General features: G+C 43.6%; 1 protein-coding gene across 2 annotated transcripts in view; it reads left to right on the forward strand.

Moving 5' to 3' along the window:
* The window catches only part of PRLR (prolactin receptor), a 117,405-nt gene that overhangs the window by 18,640 nt on the left and 86,419 nt on the right, over positions 1 to 12,346 (forward strand). The window contains exon 1 of one of the 2 annotated variants that reach the window (XM_079994807.1): positions 3,142 to 3,310. The exons of the other annotated variant lie outside the window; for it this stretch is intronic. The gene's annotated coding sequence lies outside the window, so the exon portion shown is untranslated. Of the gene's footprint in view, positions 1 to 3,141; positions 3,311 to 12,346 lie in introns of those variants that run through there. 2 annotated transcript variants of the gene reach the window in all.

Here is a 12,346-nt window from a genome sequence, read left to right on the forward strand (position 1 = left end):
GTTACTGGCACAGCATGCGAAGCCTGAGGAGCTGTAATGTTTATGAATGTACTGTCACTCTCACTCTTACATAACCTGAAATTGGCGTTGATCGTTGTTTTAATCCCTTTACCTCTCCCATTTGCAAGCTGTTCTGCATCATTCTTTGCTTAACCAAATTTAATATTTACACATTGCTTGGTGAAGTTGGCCACCTCATGAGAAGAGAAGACTCCCTGGAGAAGACCCTGATGTTGGGAAAGATGGAGGGCACAAGGAGAAGGGGGCGACAGAGGACGAGATGGTTGGATAGTGTTTTCGAGGTTACCAGCATGAGTCTGACCAAGCTGCGGGGGGCAGTGGAGGACAGGAGTGCCTGGCGTTCTCTGGTCCATGGGGTCACGAAGAGTCGGACACGACTAAACGACTAAACAACAACAACAACAATAAGCATGCAGGAATAAAGTGACGTTTTAGGGTCACCTGGTTTTGGCGCCATGTGTGAATGTGTGATTGCACATCAAACGGACACCGTGTATCAGTCGTTGCCTGTATACAAGTATTTTTCATGGAAGATCAGCTGTTTACCTTGCCTTGATTCTGATTGGGGTTTTTTTTTGGGGGGGGGGGTATTCAACACTGCATCAAACAATTGTCCCATGCTTTCTAATGCATTTCCCTTGCATTATCTAAAAACCTCAATTGTTGACGGGAAGCGAGTTCAACTTTAATTTTGCAGCCTGAATTTGCCAGTATGTGAATGAAATCTGGAAGCGCCCTGTGATCTCCACGCTTCCATTCCACAGCCCCAGAGGTAATACATATTTCCCCTCTTTCCCCCCTACTGTGCATGAAGATCCCACTAAATCAGAAGTGCTTACTGAATTTCTGTCTGAGTGGATACATGTTCTAGTCCAGGCATAGGCAAACTCAGCCCTCCAGCTGTTTTGGGACTACAACTCCCATCATCCCTAGCGAACAGGACCAGTGGTTGGGGATGATGGGAGTTGTAGTCCCAAAACATCTGGAGGGCCGAGTTTACCTTATGCCTGTTCTAGTAGTTCATTCCTTTTTTAATTAAGTTTTGCTATTTGGCTTTAAAAAGCAGAACAACATGCTTTTAACAAAACATTTAATGTCACTGACATAGCTTGGGGTGTGACAACAAAGGCTCTGCATTGCTCAAGGAATCCATAGGTTGTGTGGGTGCACATTGTTTAATACCTGTTTCTGTCTTCTGGACATGAGTGATTGGTGTTCTTTAGCATCCATCTGATACTACAGTATGAAGAGCGAAAACACTTTCACCGTAAGATATACTGCTGCCTCTCACCTGCCAATTTGTGCAGCCCTAAAAGAAAAAATAAATTACATCCTGAGCATGATGATTACTTTCTTTGCACTACAATTTTCCAGAAGAACACTTTTTACACTGTAAACACCAAGAATATTTTCCAGACCTTGAAGAGCAGAAAAGCTTGCATTGTCTTGTACAATGGAATATTTACCTTCTCAAAATGTCTGCTGTTCTTTCTGTGCGGGTTTAATTATTGAGACTGGCAGTGAGCGCTTTTTTTAAAAAAAACTAATTTAAATGGCTTAATGATTCTTCAGTAGAAAGGAGAGATACTTGAAGGCAAGTCTGTCTGGCACATATGAAGTTTTCAGTCTCTTTCTCTTTTCTCTTACTGCAAAGTAGGCTGGGGTAAGCACATGCGCCGCCGCCCCCCACTTTCCCTCTAGTCATACAATCATATTATTGTAGAGTTGGAAAGGACCATGAGGGTCATCTAGTCCAACCCCCTACAGTGCTGGAATCTTTTGTGCAATGAGGGCCTCAAACCCATGACCTTCAGATGAAGAGTCTCATGCTCTGCCAGCTGAGCCAGTCACTTAATTGGGAACTGGGAAGAAATTGCCCGTGTCATCTGGATTGGTCAAGGATGCACATGTTTTGTTATGTTTCCTGGGGTAATACCTATGAGTTTATGCAGTCCACAACTGTCACAACTTGAGCAGGTAGTATTCGATGGGGCCTATTCACTTCCAAACCCTATTCAGGGTATTTGTCTTTAAAGCACCAACCAGTTTGGGATCTAAATCTCTGAAGGAATACCTTTATCAGCGTTCCCATTCCTTATGACTGGGCTGGGGAAATCTTTGGCTTTCCAGGTGATGCTGGACTACAACTCTCAGGATCCCTAACCATTGGCCATGCTGGCTGGGGTTGATGGGTATTCATCCAGAGGGCCAAAGATTCCCCAGCGCTGCCTTAAGATATTCAGAAGTGGCATTGTCTCCATCTCGGGATACCATTTTGTTTTTAGCTGCCTCTGTTTTGTTCTGAGGGACGCGGGTGGCACTGTGGGTTAAACCACTGAGCCTAGGGCTTGCTGACCAAAAGGTCGGCGGTTCGAATCCATGTGACGGAGTGAGCTCCTGTTACTCGGTCCCTGCTCCTGCCAACCTAGCAGTTCGAAAGCACGTCAAAAGTGCAAGTAGATAAATAGGTACCACTCCGGCGGGAAGGTAAACGGCATTACCATGTACTGCTCTGGTTTGCCAGAAGCGGCTTAGTCATGCTGGCCACATGACCTGGAAGCTGTACGCCGGCTCCCTCTGCCAATAAAGCGAGATGAGCGCCGCAACCCCAGAGTCGGCCATGACTGGACCTAATGGTCAGGGGTCCCTTTACCTTTATTTTGTTCTGATGTAGCATTTGTCTATATTATGCATTGTACCCTGCCCTGGTATCTACATAGATTAAATGAAGTTTATAAATATACTTCATAGAGGAGGTGAAGGCACACTTGTCAGTGATAAGAGACACAGAAGTTGTATGAAGACTAACAGGCATGAGCAAGTGCTGGAAAATGGGTATCATGCTTGTTCTTCAACTAAGAATTCACCTCACGGAGTTACAATTTTCAGAGTTCCCTGGGGGTCATGAACTGGCAGGATGACAGGGAGAAGGAAGAGGGCCCCCTGTCCCCATGAACACGGTGGGCTCTGAGGCGTAGGGAGTAGCTGGAGGGGTGTGATTCCTCAGCTGGAGTAGACTTGGAACAGGTGAGAGTCACAGGCCTCATCAAGCCCAGATGCTGCAATCAGCATGCAAAGTACAAAAGGGAAGCAGAGCTGAATTGCTGCTCAACTGCCCATGTTGACAGACCTTGGCTTGGGTGCTCCTGGACCTCTACAGGAGTTTGCTTTGGGTTTGACTCTGGACAGTATCTTGGCAGCTGGACTTCAGACTTGGCCTACTTGGATTGACCCTGGACTGTGTTTCCTGACCTTTGGACTTTGCTTGCATCTTTGAACTTGCCACCAGGTAGGCCAGGAGTTTGGGGCACTGGGAAGGTGACTGACTATTAAACTACTCTGAGAATTGTAGCTCTGTGAGTCTCTGAAACTCGCTTGGCACCCTTAACAACTTAGATTTTCCAGGATTCTTGGAGGGAAGCCATGACTATTAAAGTGTCTTAAATGTATATTTTGGGTGTGAACTGAATAATCCATAAGTATCAATGCCTTTTCAGTCTATTGGGCATAGATATCCTTAACTGTATAAGGAACTGGTCACCTACAGGACCACATTTTTGGCATATACCTTTTTCCATGCAAGATAATTCAAGGTTACTACTGTTTTTATAATCCAGGTGGTTTGCATCTGGAAAATGTGCTTATTGCAATCATTTTAAGTCAGTGCCTGCTGTTGCTTTTAGATGTACTTGATCTATTGGAATAGGGAAGATAAGCAATAAGGTTTTGTCTTTCTGGGACAGAATCATCCCCAGGGACTCTGGGCTGCTTTCCACATTAATCTCCATGCTGGGAGAGGTTACTTCTATGTTGGGAAGAAAATGTTATTTCTGTGTTAGGGGAAGCAAGTTGTTTACATATTTGTATTCTGTTGGGTGTGGTTGTTGTTGACCCATTACAGGACCACCTTGGTGGTGGCTCTCCTTTGTGGTATGCCCTTCCTGGTGACTTGCATTTGTCTCCCTCATTAATGTTCTGGAGGAATTTAAAACATCACTGTTTAAATAGGCATTTGATGGCTGGAAGATACTCTTCTCAGCAATCTTGAAATTGCTACCTTTGAGAGTATGCCATTGTTTAGACCAGTGGTTCCCAAACTTCTTGGTGCCACTGTCAAACATTAACAATTAATTGCACATTTATTCAAAATCCAATTAAAACTATTTGGTTTATTTAATTCAACAAAACTGATATCATTTATACCTCCACTGCCCCCCCTCCAATAATCCCACAACCTCTCTTTGGGAACCACTGTTTCAGACACATTAGATATTTTAAATATGCTTTATCTTATTTTATTTTTAATTGCATTGTTGTATCACTTATGTGTTTGCTGCCCTGGGCTACTTAGGGAGGAAAAGCAAGGCATTTCATTAATCTATTCCACATTCTCCCATCTCTCCTGAGTTTGCTAGCAGAAGCAGCAAGGTCCTGCAAAGTCTGCAATGTTTTTCCTATCCAGTAGCTTAACAATCATTATTGCAGGGGGAGCTGAGCTCTTGCAAGGCGCCGGGCTTGGTCTGACATTGCAGGTTTTACAGTGCTATTAATTTCCAAATATTATGTCAGCAGCTAAAGGAATTCTCTGAATCGCAGAACTTAGATTCATGTATCCGTAGAAGGTGTCAATTTAAATTCCTAACTTTTTCAAACTTAAATTAAACTTTATTTCTTCATCAATGTGAGTGCATTTTTGCCTAATATCCGCATTTTTGTATGCACTTTTTGGGTCAAAGAACTGCATGGCAGCATTTGAAGGGGGGTGCATTTCAATAGCTGTGTTTTAAGTCTACATATTTGTTTGGGAAACAGGAATGTCTTGCCCATTCCTTTCTTCCAAGGGTGCCAACCTGAATAAAATATGAAGGGCTAGGTAAGCCCTGCCCCACATAATCGATCACAAGATGGGGTGCGTGCACACCATCTAAATGACAATGACAATCAACTTCAGTGGGGTCCAGCCCCCTCAAATATTTTATGGGGGGCCAAAGAGACCTCAGGCCCTAGGAGTTGGCTCCAATGTTTTCTTCATCACCATTGAAGAAAATTCAGTAAAGCAATAATAACTTTATTAACTAATTTTGTGAACCTGGTCGGAACTAAGATCTGGTTCCCACTTCCAAAATGGATCAGCTTTAAATCAGCTGTAAAAGCTGTCATTGTGACGATGGGCAGCAGGAGTGCCAACCTGGCCCTGCGATTGTGGGTGCCATGCAGCGTGCATGGCCCTGGTCCCAAAATTTGTGGGTGCCTAGCCCTTTCATGGGGAATTTTGTGGGTGCTTGGGCACCCAGGGCCCCAGGGAATTGGCACCTAGGATGGACAGACTGAGGAAAACTTATTTGAAAAGCATGTGGAGTTTAGTATCCTTGCATGACCCAAAATCCCAAATCTTGTGAAGCAGAAACTAAAAAAAAAAAAAAAAAAGTCAGAAGAGTTATTCTCATGAATGGTAACATCGTGCCATGTTCTGAGGACAGATGGTTACAACGGTAACAAGATTAGCTGCTTACTCAGCATCTGCTAAAATAAGTATTTACCACACACATCTGCCGCCCGACAATTTAGCCTAAATCCCAAGCCGGCTGAAAATGGTCAGGCACACAAGTAATCGCAAGAATTTTTATTTAAGCCACTGTTCGTTTTTAAAAGAAAACCCTTCTGTTTGTTTACTTATACAAAGTATGAAGGTTAGTGGGTGAACCTGAGCCATTTTCTAGGCCTACCCTACCTCACAAGGTTGTTATGAGGATAAGATGAGGAGGTGGGGAACCATGCACACCATGTTGAGATTCTTAGGAGGAAAGGGGGTGTAAATACAATGAATGAATACAACATATTATGTTGTGATGGAGGGACGTGGGTGGCACTGTGGGTTAAACCACAGAGCCTAGGACTGTCAAAGTGCAAGTAGATAAATAGGTACCACTCCAGCGGGGAAGGTAAACGGTGTTTCCGTGCACTGCTCTGCTTCGCCAGAAGCGGCTTAGTCATGCTGGCCACATGACCTGGGAGCTGTACGCCGGCTCCCTCGGCCAATAAAGTGAGATGAGCGCCGGACCCCCAGAGTCGGCCACGACTGGACCAGGGGTCCCTTTACCTTTTATGCTATAATGGACATGCAGCCACAGGTACTATGGAACATATGAACTGCCTTAAATACCTGCTGCTTTCAAGTGTGGCTGGCTGCATTTCACCACAAACGGGCAGAAACCTTCAGACGAAAGCCTCTCCTAGCTCTTGCTCTCCCAATGAATTATGTTCCTCCTCCAAGATCCATCGTGGGACTTAAGTGGTCTCCCTTGCAGTCTCTAATCGAGGCATTAACTAGGATGGCTACATCAAGTGCTCTTATCCATTCTTTTGTCCCAAAGACAGCAACACTGCAATATTTCATAAACCTCCTCCCTAGCTTTGTTTTGGGAAAGTATTGTTTTATGAAACGCTTTCAGATCTGGTGGAGAAAACGCTTCTTTATTGCTGGGAAAATGGCCAGCAGTGAGTGCCTTTATGGATATATATTCCCCCCCCCCCATTATATCTGTAATAAATGAAAAGATGTCCTTGGTTAGGTAATAAAAAGCCCAATAGGGATGCCAAAGTGATTATACAACTTGTTTTCTTCTTCATCACATCAGACGGCTGTTTGCTAGAGGATTCTCTAACACAGTGCAAACATGTACAAAGAGCAGTGGAATGGAATCAAGTATAACTCTGGCTTATTTCAAGTTTGTGTCTGGGATGAAAACATTCTGCAGACGAGAAAGTGTATCTCCCTTCTGCTTTTCAGTCAGAAGGATGGGCAGAACTGCCGCTTTTTCCACCAGAAAAAGAGCAATGGGACTGGGTTTTGTGTCCAGATTCCACCAAGTCCTCTAGGTTGCTTTCCAGAATCCAGTCAACTCCTGGAAAGTGATGGGGAAATTCCTTGAAAAGTGTGGAATAAATGAATGATTAATGGAAAGATGAATAAACACTCTGTAAACAAATCAAGATGAGTGCAGAATGAATGTCCATTGTGGTACACGCTCTCCACAAATGAAACTGTTCAATAAGAACAGAATATTGCTACATGTCACCCCAATCTTCACAGCATTGTGAGATTCTAGGGGTTACAAGCACTTACCCAGGATTTGTGTTTCCTTTTGGGCACGAGGGACAGCAGAGACTGTGGTGTCTTTATGATATATGATTTATTTACACATTTTCTTCTTTGGCAATCACTTGTAGCCGAGCAAGATTGTCTTCCACAAACACGATTTTAAAAGTGAATCTGTAAGTGACTATGGAGGCCAATTCTGGATCCACACGTCCTTCCACAGTGGGGACATAGGTTTCCGAGTGGGAGTTGATCATGGTGAGGGTTTGCCAAGCGTGCCTTCCTCTTGGCGCGTTTCTCCCTTTCGTCCTGAGTTCGAGCCTCTTCAAAGCCCACCACGCCTTTGGTAAAGGCTGTTCTCCAATTGGAGCACTCACAGGCCAGTGTTTCCCAGTTGTCAGTATTTATACTACATTTTTTAAGATTTGCCTTGAGACAGTCTTTGAACCTCTTTTGTTGACCACCAGCATTATGCTTACCATTTTTAAGTTGGGAATAGAGAAGTTGCTTTGGAAGATAATCAGGCATCCGCACAACATGACCGGTCCAACGAAGTTGATGTTGAAGAATCATTGCTTTGATCTCTGCTTCTTCCAGTACATTGTAGTGTCTTTATGATATACAATTTATTTACACATATATACAAGCCGAACCTGTGATGGAGAGGTTCCCAGCATGACACTCCAAGAGGTCCTTTGCTTCTCTCATGGTGCAGCAGCCTTAGATCCAAAACAGAAATCAGCCACGTTGTCTGTCTCCTTTTACAGCCTGTCAGTTTTGCTAGTACATCACTGTCAACTGCCATCCTAACATTTCACACACACACCCCGCCGCAAACTCTCTTGATCAGGGGTACTCAAACTTTTTTCAAAGAGGGCCAGATTTGATGAAGTGAACATGAGTGAGGGCCAACCGAAGTTGAGCCTTTTTTTTTAGGATTGAAGTTGTTGAGCTTTAAGTTGCTGAGCTTTTTTTTTAAGGATTTTACCCCAGGACATATATTGCCACGGGGGCTGGATTAAATCGACCGATTGGCAGGATTAGGCCCCCAAAACAGATTTTGGACATGCCTACTCTAGGGGAAGGAGGGGTTCACACCCTTCTGCGCAGAGCAACTGCTTTTTAATTGCCCACCTGCCTGCCTCTGTTGGGAGAACAAAGCCTTATGATGGCCAAGTCATTAACCTAATGACCCACACTCAGTGAGAAATCCCCCGGATGGCTTGGCTTGTATTTTTAACACAAGCACTGGATCCAGGGGTTCAGTGCTTGACACAGTTTAACTCTTCTAACCTTTATTAATTCTAACTTTTATTGGACCCAGGAATTTAGGGTGCCTTGCACCCCACTAACTTATAACAATATAAAATCTAACCCCTGAGTAAGCTTTGTGCCAGCAAATCAAGGTGAATGCCTGGTGGAAGAGTGTTGGAGATCTCAAAAGCTTGCCACATTTTTAATTGATCCTAATAAAGGTATTGCCCAGTTGTGGATTGTGGAGTTGCTGTCATTTTTTCAGCATGGACCAAGAATAACTTGATGATCTGTTCCTCTTCCCAGAGAACTCAGGGAATTGTAGCTTTGTGAGATGAATAAAGGAGTCTCCTAGGAACTCTCAGCACCCTTAACGAACTACAGTTCCCAGGATTTGGGGGGGGGGGCTTTAAATGGATGTTTCAGCATGACTGTTTCAGCATTTTTCATTTCTCTCTTGGAAAGAAACTATTTTTACCCCTATCATGAGCACTTTTATTAGGTGCTAATATTAAGAACAACAACAAAAATCTAGGAAGGAGGATTTCTTCTGATTGACAGAAATAGGCTTTGCTGGAGATAAACCAGGAACAAGAATCTCCAGCTGCCCCTTTTCACATCTGAGCATGTTTTTGAATTTCATAGGTCACCTACCAGGAAGCTTAAATGTACATGCCAGTTTCAAGTAGAGATTGGGCAGGGGGAAGACATTGGATGGATCTTATCGTGATTTGCATGTTCTGAAGTGGTCCAGGAATCGAGACACAGCTATCCTTCAGAATTCACATTTCTCCAAATGCTGCAGTGCAATTCTCTGTGCATGTACTGAGTACCAAAATAATAATAATAATGCATCAAGTGATATGGAAATGTGAGGAATTGAAATTAAGGTTGAAAAAATGCAAACCTGAAGGAAACCAAAATGGACAGATTTCCCTATCTCATGCTGCTTCTTAACACCACAGTGGTGTTTGGGTCAGTCGATTCTTAGGGTGACCAGTTCACATGCTGCAAAAAGTGGAAAGCACACGTACAAGGACAGCTATCCTGGGGCTCCTCCAGATGACTAGTTTATTGAGCATTCACCCCAATTGTCTTGTGTAAAGTTTAAGCAGAGTTTATTTATTGCAGGAAGCTTTGTGCAAGCAAATTGGGGTGAATGTTCAATAAACGGCCTCGGTCCAGTATATCTGAAGGAGCGTCTCCACCCCCATCGTTCTACCCGAACACTGAGGTCCAGCGCTGAGGGCCTTCTGGCAGTTCCCCCACTGAGAGAAGCCAAGTTACAGGGAACCAGGCAGAGAGCCTTCTCGGTAGTGGCGCCCGCCCTATGGAACGCCCTCCCACCAGATGTCAAAGAGAACAACAACTACCAGACTTTCAGAAGACATCTGAAGGCAGCCCTGTTTGTTGTTGTTGTTGTTTAGTTGGTTAGTCGTGTCCGACTCTTCATGACCCCATGGACCAGAGCACGCCAGGCACTCCTGTCTTCCACTGCCTCCCGCAGTTTGGTCAGACTCATGTTTGTAGCTTCGAGAACACCATCCAACCATCTCGTCCTGTGTCGTCCCCTTCTCCTTGTGCCCTCCATCTTTCCCAACATCAGGGTCTTTTCCAGGGTGTCTTCTCTTCTCATGAGGTAGCCAAAGTATTGGAGCCTTGGCTTCAGGATCTGTCCTTCCAGTGAGCACTCAGGGCTGATTTCCTTAAGAATGGATTCGTTTGATCATCCCTGTTTAGGGAAGCTTTTAATGTTTGATGCGTTACGGTATTTTAATATTTTGTTGGAAGCCTCCCAGAGTGGCTAGGGCAGACCAGCCAGATGGGCGGGATATAAATAAATTATTATTGTTATTGTTATTATTATTATTATTATTATTATTATTATTAAACAAGTCAACTTGGTGATCTGAATGCTCTTCATTGAACATTTGTTCAGATTTCTTTGCAGGGAGGTTATATGGCAATGAGTATTCATCTTGATTTGCTTGCACAGATAGTTAAGCAATTTCTCACTAGACATTTATCCTAGAGTTTTTGGTGTATTACCCTGTCACTTTTCTTACTGCAAAAGGTTTATTGTTTGTTTGTTTTTAAAGTGGCATTGTTGTGCTAGAGCAGGCACCCCCAAACTCGGCCCTCCAATTCCCATCATCCCTGACCACTGGTCCTGTTAGTTAGGGATGATGGGAGTTGTAGTCCCAAAACATCTGGACGGCCAAGTTTGGGGGTGCCTGTGCTAGAGCATTTTAATCTACAGCAAGCCCCGGGCACATTTTTTGAGAGGGCACAATGAGGCGCCCCCCATGACAGGCTCCCTCACTGAGGGAAGCCTTACCCAGTCTAGCCTTCAGGGTTGGAGCAGTGGTGGCAGCTGTGCCTTCTCCTTAGGGCAGCCCATCTCAATACTCCAAGTATTAATTCAACTCCTATTAGATCCAGCACCCATTAGACCCAGGAATTTAAGGGAATCAAGGCCCCCATAAACTCATAACATTACACCTTCCTAAAAACCACACATCTGTCCCAGGTGTGCAAAACACAATTGCAGCTTCCTTGTAGAAAATGGACACAGTTTAGCAAAAGCATTAAAACACACATTATAAAAAACGGATAATAAAACACCATTAAACTTTTGACCTAATAACAACACATGGCCAGCTTATCAGGTGTAGTTTTGCAACGTTCTCAGGCAGGAGTTGCAGTGTTGCAAGTCACTGCAGCAGCTCTTTTGCTATTCATCTCTCTTGGTCCTACATACACCATGACAGCACTCCGGGCTTCCCCCCTTAAACACCTCCGCTAAATGCCCTCACAAAAGCCCCTGTTTACAAGTTCTGCTCACAAGCTCCCAGGGCCAATCAGATCTTTTCTGCGGTTCTGTTTTAATGATTGTTGCATTGTATTTCATAATGATTTGATTGTATTTTGTGTACCATTTATTTATTTATTTATTTATTTATTTATTCCCATCGTTATAAAACCATTAATACACAATCTCTACAAATCAATGCAAGTCATTGCTAATTTCTGATTGCAGCATCAAGCACAGAGATCAAGGAGGAGACTCCTTGACTAGTATCTATTATGTCCTTAAGTTAACCATGTGTTATAGATTGCTAGTTAAATGGAAGCCATCTTGTGGTTTTGTTTTTAATTAAAAGATGCAGTATAAATATGTTTTCAAGGTAGGGTGGGATTTTTTTTAAAAAAATGCAATGAATTGATCAATTAAAACTAAAGTTCATAGGACGGAAGAGCGTAGGGGTAGCACTGGGCAAATGTGAGCCAATACACTTGTGGTTACTTAGGGTACAATTCTGTCCCTTAGTGTTGATGTTTTGGGAGGGAAATAAGGATGGGACATAGGTTAGGGCCCCACCAGCCTCCATGCCCAGAAGGGAGAGTCTTTGGTATTGATGGGACTCTACCATGATGGGGGAGCAACAACTGTCACAGGTTCTGCTGCTGGTAGCTGGCAGAAAGAGTTGGTGTGCGGACCCTGGAGGCTTCAGAACGACAGGGGAAAGGAGCACCTGAGAGCCATTTTTGTCTCAGTTCATTCAAAAATGATCTCATTTTTGAAAACATAAAGCCTGATTGTCACCCAGATGTGTTTCACACCTTAAACAGAGCACAGAGGTTAGCGAAGGCGTGAGAAAGATCTGAGTAACAACCAGGCTTTAGATTATCAAAGATGAGGATCAATCACTGCTTCTTTATCCCACGTTCCTAAGTGTTAGCCAATATATGCAGCACCAATTCCTTCTGCAACCTCCATCTTAGAATGGAGTCTAAATGCAAATCTTAGGACTGTAGCATCCAGCCTAATTTTTGCACTGTTTTCTTTTTTCCTCATCCCCCTCCCTTTGCTTTGTGTACCGCCTAACCTGATAATATCTTTACTTAAATATTTATAATCTGCACTTTCATAAAATATACCAAGGCAGCATGCAACATACAAGACATCAT

This window comes from Podarcis cretensis, assembly GCF_951804945.1.
Source record: "Podarcis cretensis genome assembly, chromosome: 11".
Taxonomy (NCBI): Eukaryota; Metazoa; Chordata; class Lepidosauria; order Squamata; family Lacertidae; genus Podarcis; species Podarcis cretensis.